General features: G+C 40.9%; 1 protein-coding gene across 1 annotated transcript in view; it reads right to left on the reverse strand.

The window, feature by feature from the left end:
• LOC125890225 (voltage-dependent N-type calcium channel subunit alpha-1B-like) overlaps positions 1–14,172 on the reverse strand; it is a 657,655-nt gene that overhangs the window by 279,656 nt on the left and 363,827 nt on the right. The window lies entirely within an intron of this gene.

A 14,172-nucleotide genomic window follows, 5' to 3' on the forward strand; every position in this document is an offset into this window, starting at 1 on the left:
CTGAAGTTAATGCCAATTGCTGTGTTTTGGTGAAAGATTTAACTTCTCCATGCCGTCATAGCAACATCGTTTGGTGACATTTCACTGTCTTCACTATATAACATTACCAAGGTCTTATGGCCTTCATGACCACATTTGAGTTGGATATGGTCAACCTGCCAGGAGGAGCATGTTAGAGTATAAAACATTTCATGGCGCTATGAGTATCATGGAATATTGTCATATAGATGTGTTCAGAGCAAAATTCAATGCTCCACAGCAGGCATGCCCTTCAATGTGAGGTATATCTTGTGATGACTTTTGATCACAAAGTAGTCAAGTTCACAAAAAACGAAGTCTGAAAGCAAGCCAATTAAATCTGTAGGGGAAGTTCGTTAAAATACAACATGTGGGAAATGCCCAAAAATTACCACGAAATTCAAAGTGGCTGATTTTCTGTTGGGTTCAGGCAATGGGTCCAAAGTACCTTTTTGTGCATCTGGGCATGATACAATATGATACAATATACTTTATTGTCCCATAGGGAAATTTGTCTTGGACTCATATGCGCTGCATACAATAAAAACACAGATAAACAGTACAGTTAACATAACAACAAATAACACATACCCCCTCCCCAGTACAGTACAGTAGGTTATAAATAATATCAGATAACACATACCCCCCCACTCCCAAACATATTGCACACGTCCCATAGAAACATAGGAAACACCATGGAGCTATTTCACAATCCTACTACCTCAGACAGCATCATTAAAGAGTTGGATTGAGATTGGCACAAATGACCTTTTAAAACGGTTTAATACAATGTGGGACTCTGTATCGTCTACTAGAAGGCAAAAGTTCATATTCCCCATGTAGAGCATGTGCTGGGTCTGTCAATATCCTCTGAGCTTGCATAAGCACAGACTGCTCATATAGTGACTGAAGGAACTGGTACTCCTTCCCTATCACCTTCATGGCTGTGTGGATCAGGTGACTGAGCTTGGTTTTCAGTTGCACAGTGAGGTTGCCAAACCACACCGACATTCCATACCTCACCAAGCTCTCCTGGTGAAATATGAACATTATTCTTTGGTCTACACCAAACACTCCTATATGCAAGTCAGCATGCTTTTCTTGCCTTCTGAAAAATCACAATCCTTTGCACAGTGAAAGATTCATTATATCAACTGAGCTACTGCAACATTATGTACTTTTTAAGGGCAGCTGCAGTACATACTAAAAGAAAGGTATGCAACTTTGAATACAGCCATACAAATCTGAGCTCTGGTTCTGGTCTCTTCTGTATAAAATTTAAAAATAATGCACCCCCCCCCCCCCAAAAAAAAAAAAAAAAAAAAGGGAGGTGCTGATCACTGGCAGTAGACTTAATTGTATGTAGCACCTCTAGTCCTAGCTTGGTGAGGTAGGGGAGACGCTAACATCTACCTAGGTCCGATAGGAGTTATATACCTTAAATGACTCACAACGAAAGGGAGTTGGTATTGTGTTGAACAGTTGACAATTTTTAATGCTTTTCAGCAACATAAACATTCACAGTTGTTGTTTTTATGGAGATAACAAAATAAGTCCCTTTCAGTTGGACTCCCCAAACGCAGATGGTCCTTTAATTTGAGAGTTTCAAGTGTTTCCAGAGTTTCAAATGTTTAGTTCTTGGTGTTCTGAAGTGTGTTCAGTGTCGATTCCTGCTACTACCCATGTAGAGTTAATAGTGTCTGTGTTATCTGGAATCAGACTGAATGAGTTAAGCGCATCAGATCTCCTCTGTGAGCAGGTCTTATGATGGGCCACACTGCATCCACGACCGTCCACAGTGCCGCTGGGCTGGGTTCGCAATCACTAAGTTGTTCTGAAAATCTAGTATTTCACACAAAGAAACCGACCTACACAAACTGTACAGAGTTGTTATCCTGTACTATTTCTAACATGAGACCTCATTAACTTCTTTGTTCATTCAGTGTATCTCACAACATATAACCAAAATTTAAAGATATACTTTCAGTATAAATTAAACAAATTGTCAGGTTTCATAACAATTAGTATTTTGGCAACAAGGGAGATAAATTTCTTATCATGAATTACCATTTGTCAAGGTATTTTGGCAAACAAATGAATTATTTATCCTTTTAAACCTCTTCTTACTCATTGCATTTCTCCTTTGACAGTTTTCTTCTATACATATTTGTAATGTTTCATATGTCAACATGAATTGGTACTGCAAATTATCTTAACATGTGCATTTTATAACACCAATCTGTTAAATTCAAATAAAGTTACACTTAAACCCATTTAAGTGAATAAATTCCCACTAAACATAAGTGCTACAGGCTAATGTAAAGAGAAAAGAAAAGATTTGTCTTTTAATTCTCATTTAAAACAAACCTCACGGACTGCATTTTTTCATCTGCGTAATATTGCGAAAATTAGGCCTATACTGACCCGAAAAGATGCAGAAAAATTGGTCCACGCTTTTGTTACCTGTAGGCTGGATTACTGTAACTCTCCTTAAAAACTCTCCAGCTAATTCAGAATGCAGCAGCACGTGTACTAACAGGAACTAAGAAACGTGATCATATTTCTCCTGTTTTAGCTTCTCTGCACTGGCTCCCTGTAAAATCCAGAATTGAATTTAAAATCCTACTGTTAACTTATAAAGCTCTAAATGGTCAAGCTCCGTCATATCTTAGAGAGCTCATAGTGCCATATTATCCCACCAGAACTCTGCGCTCTGAGAATGCAGGGTTACTCGTGGTCCCTAAAGTCTCCAAAAGTAGATCAGGAGCCAGAGCCTTTAGCTATCAGGCTCCTCTCCTGTGGAATCATCTTCCTGTTGTGGTCCGGGAGGCAGACACCGTCTCCACATTTAGACTTAAGACTTTCCTCTTTGATAAAGCTTATAGTTAGGGCTGGCTCAGGCTTGTCCTGTACCAGCCCCTAGTTAGGCTGACTTAGGCCTAGTCTACTGGAGGACCCCCTGTAATACACCGGGCACCTTCTCTCTCTCTCTCTCTCTCTCTCTCTCTCTCTCTCTCTCTCTTTCGTGTCCTATTACTGCATCCTGCTAACTTGGCCATTATGGATGTCACTAACTCGGCTTCTTCTCTGGAGCCTTTGTGCTCCACTGTCTCTCAGGTTAACTCGAATTGCAACGGTGCCTGGATAGTGTGACGTGTGTGGTTGTGCTGCTGCTGTGGTCCTGCCAGATGCCTCCTGCTGCTGTTATAATCAGTCATACTTCTACTGTTATTATACACATATGACTATTGTCACACATATATACAATCAGATATTAATATATTATTATTAATTATAATATTATTACTTTCATTAATGTTGTTGTAAGCTACTGTCATTACCGTCTGTCCTGCATCAGTTGCTCTTCCTGAGGTTTCTACCATTTTTTTTCCCCGTTAAAGGTTTTTTTTTTAGTTTTTCCTTATCCGCTGTGAGGGTCCAAAGGACAGAGGGATGTCGTATGCTGTAAAGCCCTGTGAGGCAAATTGTGATTTGTGATATTGGGCTTTATAAATAAAATTGATTGACTGACTGAAAAGTGAAATACTCCTTGAAGGTTTTACCACACTATCTGCTGCTCTGCTGACCAGACTTAGCAATTAGCTTGGCAATACTGTAACTGTAACATAGTGATACACTGTTGGGCACTCCCGAGGTGCCCTTGAGCAAGGCAACGAACCCCCCCCAACCCCTCGGGGCGCCTGACCAAGGCAGCCCCCTCACTCTAACATCTCTCCACTTAGTGCATGTATAGGTCCTGTTTGTGCATGTGTGTGTTCAGACCTGTGTGTAATTGACAGCAAGAGTGAAAAAATTGGATTTCCCCTCAGGGGGATTAATAAAAAGTATGTCATAACAGAACAACAATTGGTTTGGCAATTAGCAATAGCATCGTTTTAAACATTCATACGATGATACAAAATGCAAAGTATAGGAGAAACATTAAAAAACCTTCTCGTAACTCAGACTGTTTTCAATTTATAAAAGTATCATCACATAAACAGCATATATGACCTATTCTCTTCTGACACAAGTAAGTGAAATGCAGGCCAGAGCTAGCAAGAAATGTGCTTCAACTCACCGGAGTTACCGAGATATAAATAACTCGACAGAAGTCAACTCCTTCACGGTCACAGCTCACAATCTGATAGAAGAGCAATTTATCTGCAATGGTATGACTGAATAATTAAGATTTTAAGATTATTTCGTGGCATTTATACCAGAACTTGCTCTGTCTGCACAAAGTATACAAGATGTTTTCAGGACGTTTCTCAGGAAGTGATGTCATGTATGGGTAGGGAGCATACGTATCACGCTGGGTTCACCCCAATACCGAATCTTGCATCCACATTTCCCTCACTTGCGTCTCTTCCTCGCGTCTCAGCTCCGCCCTCGTTGGACACATGGGTGAGATGCGAGGATGAGATGCGAGAAAAAACGTGGAAATATGACTTTCCTCTGAAGCATCATGTGAAGCGACGTCCGTTTCTAATGATGGCAGCAGCTGATTACAGGTGGGTCAAATGAGGCTTTATTAACAGCTATAGCAACTTTTAATGAAGTTTGTTGCTGCACACACATCATGTTATATACATTTATAATGATAAAGATACAGATACAGTTCTCAGTAACAGAGCAGCAGTGTTTTCTCTCTGTCTAACAATTACCTGCACATGAACAATAACCTGCGTTCTGTATTCACAATAGCCTATATACTGTGTCCTGCTCAGAGTCACAAGTGTCGCTCACTCTGGCTCCATATGCATTTCTTTTATTTTAATGACATTTCGGCCTTTGGGCCATCCTCAAGATCAATGAGCATGTCAGGTGTTAATTTGGTCTCTTCTGTGCCACAAACTTTAATTTAACTTTAACTCAATTTTTGAATTTTATATATACTTTATTAATCCCCAAGGGGGGAAATTCAATCTTTTCACTCTGTTGTCATATACATTCACAGGCCCGAAATACACACACATGCACAAATAGGACCTTTTTACATGCATTAAATGGAGAGATGTCAGAGTGAGGGGGCTGCCCATGGACAAGCGCTCCGAGCAGTTGGGGGATTCGGTGCCTTGCTCAACCTTGGCAGTGCCCAGGAGGTGAACTGGCACCTCTCCAGCTACCAGTCCATGCTCCATATTTTGGTCCGGGCGGCGACTTGATCCAGCGACCCTCCGGTTCCCAAGCCAAGTTTTAAGAGGCAGTGAGTTAACTACACACACTGGTTATTTTGATCCTACACATGACCTCACTGTAGCTGATGTATTCATTAAACCTCACTGCTTGTCCATATTATTACAACTCACAAAGACTGACAGGGATAGGTGAGGAACATCATCTTAATTTCTAAAACTAATTGTGCTTGTTCTCTGTCTTTTATGACTCACTAGCTGAAAAGCTGGCCTCAAGCCAGCCTGTAGAAGCCTCTCTTTTCACAGAGCAGGAAAATCCCATGTCCTGATCTTGGTTGCTTCTTGCCCCTGCTGCCTCTGCCAGCCCGGTGGGCTACCACATGAACACTATACTGTTCAATCTTTCTGCATGGGAGAAGCTACAACTGCAGCATCCATTGTTACTGGGGCAGATGGTCATCATTTGCCCATGAATGTTACCTCCGGCCCGAGACTCAAGTCATCATCGATGCTTAATATCTATGAGTGCTTTGTGAACTACTGGCTGATGTTACAGCTTATCTGTTGGGCCCTCTTTATTAACTCACAAGCTATGTTAATCATCTAGCAATCCATGTTGGTTCTATTCGCCTCATTGCAATTCATTAGTCTAACTGGCTGGCTGTTTAGACTAATTGGCTGTGTGCTCTCTCCTCTCTTAGGCTTTCCACGTAGGCACGCAGAAGGGTGGAGAGGTGCGCTTATGCTTTCCACGTAGGCGCGAGAAAGAGGCTTTCTACGCATGCCCGAAGAAAGGCAGAGGGGCCCCAGAGCAGAGCCATACTGCCAAATATAATACTGCAATACTACTACTGCCCTTGTCTGTAACAACTCCCTAAATGGCCTGTGAAAAAAAAAATTTTTCCAGCGGATGTCTTAGTTACAACATGCTTGAGCTAACTGGAGTAGTTTCATGTCGTATCCGACAACGGGAGGCTTTCAACAAATGACGTCCTGATGTTAGCTTTGCTGCTGCTGTTAGCTGTCCCTGTCAGCTGCAGCCACTGATGCTTTCTAGACATCGTGATTTCCCAAAACTGAATACATACCACACATAGCAACAAAAAAGTGCTTTGCTAGTGTCAAGAAATAGGAATTAAAACAGTGTGGAATGCCCACAGCCTGTCTGAACAGCCTGAACCAGCCTTAACTTTGGATTTCCCTATAGTTTGCAGTGCACTTGAATGCACCCTGTGAGGTGACACCTGATGGGCATTGACTAATTAGTGTGGACTGAGTGTGTGTGTGTGTGTGTGTGTGTGTGTGTGTGTGTGTGTGTATAAGCTGTGTTTCAGAGCTCACAGAGAACAGAGCTGGGCAAAGGACAAGACACTGCTGTGAAGGACAAAAAGAACCCTCTTCTCACCTGGAAAACCCTCTCCTCACCTGGGAAACCCTCTCCTCACTTGGAAAAACCCTCTAAAAAAGGAGCTCAGGCTAACCGGCCAACAGAAAGTAAGCTGCTGCAGTCCAGTCTGAAAGTGCTTTCACTATTTTAAATAAATTGTGCTTTACTTCTTTTAATCTGTGGTTCTGTGTCTGGTTTTTGGTCTGATGTGGCTTCCAACTGGTCCAGTTTTTAGAATTTGGTGTGTTGTGACACTAGCTCAAACATGTTGTAACTAAGATATCCACTGGAAAAAATATTTTTTTCACGGGCCATTTAGTGAGTTTTTTTACATGGCGGCGGAAGCTATGAACGAGCTAACCCTCGTCTGCTGAGTTTTAAAAATGCCGGCTACTATGTTGCTTTCTGTTGACATCACATCCCTCCTTGAGTATCTCCAATCAGCACCAAGTAAATCCCAAGCCCCAGCCAGGAGTCTTTCAGGGCTGTTCTGAGTACCAACTCCAAGGCAGGGACTTGTTTAGCCCCTGTAAAAGTTCCTGAACTCTGTCCTTCGGGGGTGGTTCCTGCGGTGGAGACACGCACCAACGGCCCCGGCCCCATAAAATTACCCCGAAGTTCCTGTGGTGGAAACAGGCCTTAAGTTGAGCCTGAGATGAGGGGAAACTCAGAGTTTTCCATTTCACAAAGCCAGTTCAGCGAAACCCTGAGTCAGTTACTATGGTAACTTACTCTGCCTGGTGTTGCAGGAAGGAGAAACATGGCGTGTCCTTTTGTGAATGAAGTCGTGGACACTGGGGCACAGTTTATTCAGAGGCTGTCCTTGTGTAAGGAGATGGTGATTAGACCCCGTTTGGATGCCTCCCTGGAAGAGTGTCTATATGAAAGATACATTTTACCTTACACACTATCATTTATCTAACAATCTGTTCCAACCACATACATCAAATATTACACATTGTGGATTTGCATTGTCATCGGAGCAAATTTTATGCATTGCCCTTTGATTCTTCAGCAGGGGCAGTTTTCTTTAGCCCAAAGACACTGAACATATCAGTGAGACAGCGGATTGTCGGGCTGTAACAAAAGTGACTCTGGCTCTGGAAAGACTTCTGGGTAACACTTAATATTAAGTTACTGTAATAAGCGTTAATTAGTGCTTAATAAGCACAAATTAAAAGTTAATGAACACTTTGCTTATTAACATTAATAATACTATTTAAGTGATTTATTACAGCATAACTGACAGTTATTATTGCTTATAGGAGCATTATAAGCACTTAATAGAAACTTTGGTAACAGTTTATAAACCTATATTAAATATTAATAAAATGTCTATTTACATTAATTATAATTTATATGGGTTAATTATAGAATGATAACCACATTTATTACTGGTTTATAAGCCACTATAAGACCCTATAAGATTAAATTATAAGGTGTTTATTATCATTAATAAGACCTAATGAGTGTTAATAATAGTATACATCCCATTTATTATTGGCTTATAAGATATTATCGGGTACTAGAACATCCTTGAAAGTTTATAGACAATTTATTAACCATAATATGGCATTTATATTAACTTCTTATAGTCTCATTAATGTTGATTAACATCTTGTTAATATTGATAAATGCTTAATTATGCACTTATTAACAGCTCATAATGCATCTTTGCAGCTTCTGGATCTAAAGTGGGAACACATGTCACTCACTTTAACACAGAACGTCATTAGCGACGCACTTAGCTACCAAAGCTATTTCTACCTGCACCCTCCACGAGCCGCGACACACACGCACTCTCTTAATCGTGGTCAAAGTCAATGTCTCTGAGTGTCACAGTTACACACTAAGGTTCTGCTAAAACATACTACTGTTATCTGGTTGTTCATTATACTCAGCTTACCTGTAGGAAATTTAGAAACATGACTGGCTGCTAGTTCAAGCATGACCTTCATCTCTGTAGCTAAAGTTGCTAGCCTAATTATTACTGACTGAATGAACCGAGTACACCTCTTCTGATTAACTGTAAACGTTACCATCATTATCATAAACATCAAAATTTAGAACACACAGTCACATTTTATAACTTCGTAAGGCCATCATGTACATGATTAGCTGAGTTGCCAGTGTTAGCTGTCGGAAAGAACTAGAACTAGCTAAAATTCAACAAGCTGTTCAGCTCATAATGCATCTTTGCAGCGACTGAATCTAAAGTGGGAACAGTGTTGTATAAAGGTTAATAAATTATTAATATGCACTTATTAACAGCTCATAATGCATCTTTGCAGTTACTGGATGAAAAGTGGGAACAGTGCCATATAAAGGTTAATAAATTATTGATATGCACTTCTTGACAGCTCATAATGCATCTTTGCAGCTTCTGGATCTAAAGTGGGAACAGTGTCATATAAAGGTTAATAACTTACTAATATGCTCTTATTAACAGCTCATAATGCATTTTTGCAGCTACTGGATTGAAAGTGGGAGCAGTGTCGTATAAAGGTTATTCATTTATTAATATGCTCTTGTTAACAGCTCATAATGCATCTTTGCGGCTACTGGATCTAAAGTGGGAACAATGTCTTGTTAACATTCATAAACTCTTTATTATGCACTCACTGAAGTTAATAATTTTATTAATTATGCACCTATTGCAACATCCAGATAACAATCATTATTTCAACATTAAAGAATTCTGATGCGTTCTTTTCACTCTAGTATGTTATTATTTTCTTTAGCAAATGATCAGGGAACTGCCCATTGGTCCGACATCCCATTGTTCTGACCATATTAAACCCGTTGTTCCGAAGTTCCATTGTTCCGAAATCATCATGATGCCCTGTGGTTTAGGTCTGGTTAGGTTTAGGCACAAAAACCACTTGGTTAGAGTTAGGAAAAGATCATGGTGTGGGTTAAAATGGTAAAGAAGGTGGCAAACACACAAGCCGTGAGCCTGCTTCGCCTTAAGCCTTTCCCAGCTGACCCAGAGTCAGTCGCGACGCACCATCAAGGCAGAAATACACCCACCGGGAGCCGTTCAGCACCGCGGAGAGCTCCCCACACAACCCCGACCCCAGAGTTAATAACAGGAGGTTATGGTGTTTCATTCTCTTCTCTCTATGACACTTGTATCTCGACCAGTAGCCTACTTTTGTTGCGTTCGCTGATCCTCTATGGTACACAAATACAGTATAGCCTAGCATAATCACATATTGGAACAACGGGACGTCGGACTAATGGAATGTTGGACCAATGACATGGACCCCAAGGATCATGGGAATCTCATTTCCTCAAAATGGCATACTAAGACAAATGAGTTATTTGAACTTAAAAAAACTGAGTAGATTGATTCAGCGTTAGCTGCTTTATTCACTCACGATGAGAATTCAACCTACCAATGGTAGTGAAAACAACATAAGGACATATTTCCTTTTCATATTGATTTTTAATGCAACCACTATTGCCAAAAACAGGAAAAGGATTGGAAACCCTAATATTTGAGTTCTAAAAAAATGACAGATCTGAGTTCATTTGGCTTTTTCAAAAGTTTTGTTACTTAGATTGACAGTTCGGGAATACAGTGTTCCACAAAGCTCCCTGTAACCCATCAGTTTTCTGAAAGTGAGTGACAAAAGACTCAACATCAGCCAGGCCAAAGGTGGCCAGGTCAGTGATGTCTTCAGGCCAGTTGCTTAGGTCAAACTAGGTGGCAGTGGCCTTCAAGACACCCTCATCAAGGTTGCCAAACCGCATGGTGAAGTTGTCACAGAAGTCATTGATTAGTTTATCTTTCACTTTGTGGAAGTCATCATCATCCACTTGTTTCCTGCTGAGTTTTACACCAGAGAAGGTGTTTCCAGGAAAAGGTCCCACTTCATCCAGGAACTGCTTCAGATGATGACCTGGGACTGTCTGAAACACAGGAGAAAAAAACTTTCACTGTCATGATTGCTAAAGATACACCACAGCATATTAATTCCTCTCTAGGGAGTTTATTTTGTTTACCTGCATGGCTATAAGACACCATCTGCAATGTCAGTCCATTCCCCTGAAAGAGAAGGCTCAGAATTAAACCCATAAACATATCTAATCTAATTTCTCTTGTTTTTAATCCACAGCCTAGAACTGAATTACTCTCACAATGGTTTCACAAGAGTGATAATAAAACACTTACACACTGGGCCTGATACAAACTTCAATTACCAAAATGTGTGAAATGCTCCTTTAACCTTACTGACGGAGAGGAATGAAGTCAGGCTATGGTGTTAGCAAATCAGCAGGACTTAACATGAACATGAAGCAGCCTTTATCCATTAGCCTGCTCAACATAACACACAGCTCATCGATGCTCCTAACATATTCACTCTGCTCATCCTGCTTCACACAATTTACTGTCACTCTTGTATCTCAACCACATGCATCTTCATACACATTTCACTCACTTCAATCACACAGAACATCATTAGCGACGCACTTAGCTACCAAAGCTATTTCCAGTGGCACCCTCCACGAGCCGCGACACACACGCACTCTCTTAATCGTGGTCAAAGTCAATGTCTCTGAGTGTCACAGTTAGGCCAATTCCAATCCGATCCCTTACAGACTCACTGACTTAGAGGTGCATTCATGTGAAGTGCGTGAGTGTGTGAGGGCTGTCCCATTGTCAAATCATCAAGTCAGTGAGTGAGCTCTTTATGCCCCCTTACCGTAGGTCAGCATCGATGCAGACTTACGGTAAGGAAATTACCCACAGTTCATAGCGTTGTGACGTCAAATACAGGGGTTGCCCTCGGAACACCGGAAGTGTTAAAAAAAAACGGAAACAGATAAACACGGTCGGCAGATCTGCAAATGGTAACGATACATATACATATATATTCATTCATTCATCTTCTAACCGCTTCATCCTCTTGAGGATCGCGGGGGGGCTGGAGCCTATCCCAGCTGACATCGGGCGAGAGGCAGGGTACACCCTGGACAGGTTGCCAGACTATCGCAGGGCTGACACATAGAGACAAACAACCATTCACGCTCACATTCACACCTACGGACAATTTAGAGTTATCAATTAACCTAGTCCCCAATCTGCATGTCTTTGGACTGTGGGAGGAAGCCGGAGTGCCCGGAGGGAACCCACGCTGACACGGGGAGAACATGCAAACTCCGCACAGAAGGGCTCCAACGCCTGGGATCGAACCGGCAACCCTCTTGCTGTGAGGCAAGAGTGCTAACCACCACACCACCGTGCCGCCCGTACATACATATCACTATATCACTTACAACACTTTTGATGCTAGTTTAGAAAAAACATCCATATGGTAAAAACACAGTAAATTCATTATTTTAATCTTAGGCTACCTCTTGCCCATTTTGCAACACAAGTGCTTGGATAAGGATTGACTGCTCAGGAGTCTATCCCTAACACGCCTTATGCGTGCTGACAATAACCGATAAATGATCAACAACATTTTGTAGAGAGGGGGATAAGTGCTGTCCCATTCCTATTTATAGCATCCGGAGCCCTTTCAGACTCTCACACTCAATCACTTACAGCTGACGTCAGTTAAGTCAGTGAGGGTTCAGGGATTGAGTCTTCAGGGGCCGGATTGGAATTGGGCCATACACACTAAGGTTCTGCTAAAACATACTACTGTTATCTGGGTGTTCATTATACTCAGCTTACCTGTCGGAAATTTAGAAACATGACTGGCTGCTAGTTCAAGCATGACCTTCATCTCTGTAGCTAAAGTTGCTAGCCTAATTATTACTGACTGAATGAACCGAGTACACCTCTTCTGATTAACTGTAACATTACCATCATTATCATAAACATCAAAATTTAGAACACACAGTCACATTTTATAACTTCGTAAGGCCATCATGTACATGATTAGCTGAGTTGCTAGTGTTAGCTATTGGAAAGAACTAGAACTAGCTAAAATTCAACAAGCTAGCCTATAGCCTAACGTTACTTAAACAAACTAACTTACCACAGGGGCAGAAACAGATGAAACATCGTCTTCAGAGTCCCAACGCCAAGTGTCGCATCCTACTCCAACTGGAGCGGCACTGGAGGAGCTTGCATCAGTTGTTTCAACCATCTCAGCATTGCTAGGTTCTGTGCTCTGATGTGGAGTGGCGAGCATAGGTGACGAGTGGCACCCAGCGTGACCGTCATGCAGTGAGTTGAGTTCCGCGTGTGTGTGCATGCGCGCGCTTCTGGAGCCAGATCAGGTGCAGCAAAAGCCACTGTATTTTTGCTGTTCATAAGTTTTTATTGAAATTATTCAAGCGACAAAAGCGATGTTCAGATACCCATACGTAATGACGTTGTAAATAACACCCAATTCGATATTGCTTTGACTTTCTTTCTTTTTTTTTTTTTTTGCTGTCCCAGAATTGTCCCAGACACATCATCTTTGTGTCCCAGTAGCAATTTTTATAGTCCCCGGGACGTCGGGACACCATTAGTTTCGAGCCCTGAGAGCATATTAATAATTTATTGACCTAAATACGATTACTAAATATCTATCAATCAATCACATATCACAATTTGCCTCACTGGGCTTTACAGCATACAACTACTGTTCCCACTTTAGATCCGGTAGCTGTAAAGGATCATTATTAACTATTAATAACACCTTATTAATTTAATCTGATAGGGTCCTATAGTGTCTTATAAACCAGTAATAAATGTGGTTATTATTTTATAATTAGCCCTTATAAATCATAATTAATGTAAATCTTATTAATATTTAGGATAGCTTTATAAACTGTTATCAAGTTTCTATTAAGTGCTTATAATGCTCCTATATGCAATAGTAACTATGTTAATTATGCTATAATTAACACTTATATAGTCTTATTAATGGTAATAACATCTTATTCTGTCTTATAAGTGCTCATTAACTGTTAATTGGTGCTTATAAAGCATTAATTAACACTTATTACAGTACCTTAATATAAAGTGTTACCGACTTTTGCCCGTTTTTGTGGTTTTCCCTGGATTGATTATCAAAGTATTTACAACGGAGCTGCGGTGGCTTAGTGGATGGAACAGACGCTCCGTGATTTGACGCACAGTCCTTGATGCAGCGGCCACCTCCCGCCCAACCTGCAGCCTCCCGAGCGTGTCCTTCCCCTTCTCCACTTAACGTTAACCTGTTTTGCCATTAAAGGCAACAAAAGCCCCAAAAGTAATCTTTAAAAAAAGAGGAATTCCACAGAACTGCAGGTTTGTCAGTGTTCCATCAGCTGAATAAGAGGATTTAGCAAATTATATTAAAATACAGGCCTATGTTTTTATGTGATATAAAAATGTTTCTATATTTTCTGTATTTTAGACACACATTAACTCATCACATTATAGACGTCACTTCACATTATCTATTAACACACTCTGCAATCTTTTCCCATCACACCTCTCGCTGTTTATCTGCAGCTGCCGTATTAGATTTTTTTGTCTTCATTCACGGTCATTAAAATCTCTGATTCAGCTGGGATGAAACAAGTGTCTTTTCTGCTTTCTGCCACTGAGAATCATATTATCTGCACTCCACTGATGATGGCTTGTAGTGCTCGTCGTGAACGCGCGTTCCTCAGGCTTAACATACTCAGAGTTGATTG

The sequence above is a fragment of the Epinephelus fuscoguttatus genome, linkage group LG6 (assembly GCF_011397635.1).
Source record: "Epinephelus fuscoguttatus linkage group LG6, E.fuscoguttatus.final_Chr_v1".
In the NCBI taxonomy this organism is placed as follows: Eukaryota; Metazoa; Chordata; class Actinopteri; order Perciformes; family Serranidae; genus Epinephelus; species Epinephelus fuscoguttatus.